We start from the raw sequence: 3,223 nt of genomic DNA on the forward strand, positions 1-3,223 counted from the left end.
ATTTGGTAAATTATTTTTTTTTCCAGACCGGAGGATAGTGGATAGTGCTGTTCCTCCCTATCAGTGCTCGGACCTCTGCCCTTTTTGCTCTATATATTAATGACATGCATTTGGAATACAGATTAGAATTCCAAAATGTGCAGATGATGTGATTGCCTGGAACCTGCTGCCTGGGAAGGTGATGGAGGCAGGTAGATGGCAACGTTTAAGAGGCATCTTGACAAATACATGAATAGGATGGGAATAGAAGGATACGGTTCCCGGAAGTGCAGAAGATTTTAGTTAGACAGGCATCAAGATCGGTGCAGGCTTCGAGGACCGAATGGCCTATTACTGTGCTGTGTTGTTCTTTGTTCTTTGTTTTTGTTATTTGATGCCAAACTTGGAGCGATTGCAAACAGAGCGGATGTTGTGAACTGCCTGTCGCAGGAACTAGATAGGCTAGCACAATGGATAGACAAGTGGCAGATTACATTTAATACAGACAAGTGTGAGGCGATGCATTTTGCCAGAAGGCATAGGGTAAGGCAATATAGACTTAATGACACAGCTCAAAACGGTGTGTACGAACAGAGGGACCGGGGGCAGCATGTGCATCAGTCTTTGACTGTGGCAGGATTTATTGAGAGCGTGGTTAGTAAATCTGGTTGCATCTTCGGCTTCATAAATAGAAGCATTGTGTACGAAGGTGTAGAACCTATGCTGAACTGATATAAAGATTTGGTTGGGTCCCAACTAGATCAATGCGTCCAGTTCCAGTCACACTTCAGGGAGAATATGAGAGTCATTGAGAGCTTGCAGAGGAGACTTTTCAGAATGGTTCCAGGAATGGGGGATCTGAGTTACAAGGTTAGGTTGGAAAAGCTGCGTTTGTTCTCTTTGGTGGAAAATAGATTGTGGGGAGTTTTGCTAGAGGTGAACAAGATATTACAGGCTTAGATAAGTTAGAAAAGGAAAAAAAAATGTTCAGTTAGCTGCTGGTGAAAGGGCTAGGGAACACAGTTTAAAATTCTGGGCAACAGAGGCAGGGGGAATATTAGAAACTATTTTATTTATGCAATGAGTGTTTCTGTCCTGGAACTCACCTCCCACGTAGGTAGTGGAAGCGGAGACAATCAATGATTCCAAAAGGAAATTGGATAGGCACCTGAAGGAAATAAACTCGAAGGCTACAGAGAATGAGCGAGGGAGTGGGACTGACTGATTTCTGCTGATAGCCGCCATGGCCTATGTGCGTCGAATGACCTCCTCCTGTGTAGTAAATGATTCTCTATGTCGTAATGACTCTATAAAGGACCAATAAGGTGTATGACTGGTTATAATGAACTATAAAAGCTTACAATGCATTATTATAAAGTTCATAAAATATTATACATCATTATAAATACTATGAATAATTATATAATGTTATAAAGGATTACTCAGGATTATGAAGGGTGATAAAGGGTTATAGCGGAATATATTATTTTCAAAGAATTATTCAGGTTATTAGGTATTATGAAGGGTTATAACGGATTAGAAGGGATTATAATTGGTTATAACGTTCATAAAGCATTATGAAGTGGTAAAGTCTCCATAAATGAGTGTACAGGGCTACGATGAATCACAAAGCGTTATAAACGATTACGATTATTATAAAGTGTTATCAAGTTCTACAAATCATTATAAAGCAATCCAAATTATAGCAATGCATTGTGAAGTGTTATAAATGTTTATAAAGGGTTATAAATAATTATAAAGGATTAGGAAGGATTAAAAGGGTTATACAGGATTACCACGGGGTTTAAGGGATTATTAGCTGTTACAAAGTGCAATAAAGACTTATGAATCATTATAGACTACTGTAAAGAATTGTGAATGATTGTGAGGGATTATAAAGTGCTATAAATGATTGCACAGGACTAGAAACAATTGCAATGTATAATAAACTGTTATAAAGGATTATAAAGGTTTGTAAAGGGTTATAACATATAAAACATATTATGGATTACAAAATATAAATTGATATTAGATGTTATAAAGTATTATAAAATGTTACAGTGGATTCTGAAGGGTTAAAAGGTTATAAAGGATTATAAAAAAAGAAAGAATTCTTAAAGATGTTGAAGGGTTATAAACGATTCAAACGATTATAAAAATAAAAAGGGTAATAAAGAATTACAAAGGCTTCTAAGGACTTATGAAAGATTATAAAAGGTTGCAAAGGACTATACATATTATAAAGATGAGAGATTATTATGAACTGGTAAAAAGGGTTATAAAGGATTATGCTGGTTTATCGGATTATAAAGGAGGACAAAGAGTTAGCATCAGTAAAATAGTTATTAAGCATTATAAATTGCTTTTAAGGATTATAAAGATTATAAAGTATTACAAAAGTTTATAAAGTATTATAACGGATTATCAAGGGTTCTAAAGGACCATAAAAGGTTGTAAATAATTTTGAATTGTCTGAAGGAACGTGAAGTATTATAAAGGTATCTCAAGTTATATAACGGATTATATCGTATTATAAAGCATTATAAAGGGCTATAATTAAGGATTATAAATGTTTATAACGTGTCATAAAATAGTTAAAATGGTTATAAAGTAATATAAAGAAGAGTAAAGGACTATAAAGTATTATGCAGTTCTTAAGATCATTTGTAATGATTCTAAGAATTGTAAACGATGATAAAGTTTCGAAATTATCATAAAGATTTATAAACGGGTATGAAGTACTTAAGGCTGAATCTTCTCACCACTTGCTCTATTCTTCCTGTTGTTGCAGTTTTGGTTGTTGCCTGGTTGCTGTTGAGACTGCCGGTTGGCCGGGCCACTGGTGACGCTTTTCAGCAACAGACTCTGCCCTCAGCGCGTTGGCGGGGTCAGCGCGGTGGACGGGGCTGCTGTTGCCGCATTCCCCCAGCATACTCTGCTCTCAGCGTAGTGAGCTGTGTCAGCGCGATGGGCGTGGTCGGCAGTCATCAGACCCTGCTCACTGTTCATTTTGCCATCAGCATGGGAACAGGCTGCACCCTGTCTCCATAACGATAAGCTGCCCGCCCCATCACCCCACCAACACCTCCCACCCAGACCCGCGCGCCCCACTGCTCTGTCACCATAGGGCCAGTTTTAGGTCCCACCCCGCTGTCATCATAGTGACAGATGCAATACGTCAGCTGCTCAAAAGTGCAATGAAATTAGATGCTGTTGGAAATAGTCAGTGATTCGCTTCCTCTCA

Source organism: Heterodontus francisci, unplaced genomic scaffold, assembly GCF_036365525.1.
Source record: "Heterodontus francisci isolate sHetFra1 unplaced genomic scaffold, sHetFra1.hap1 HAP1_SCAFFOLD_236, whole genome shotgun sequence".
NCBI lineage: Eukaryota > Metazoa > Chordata > Chondrichthyes > Heterodontiformes > Heterodontidae > Heterodontus > Heterodontus francisci.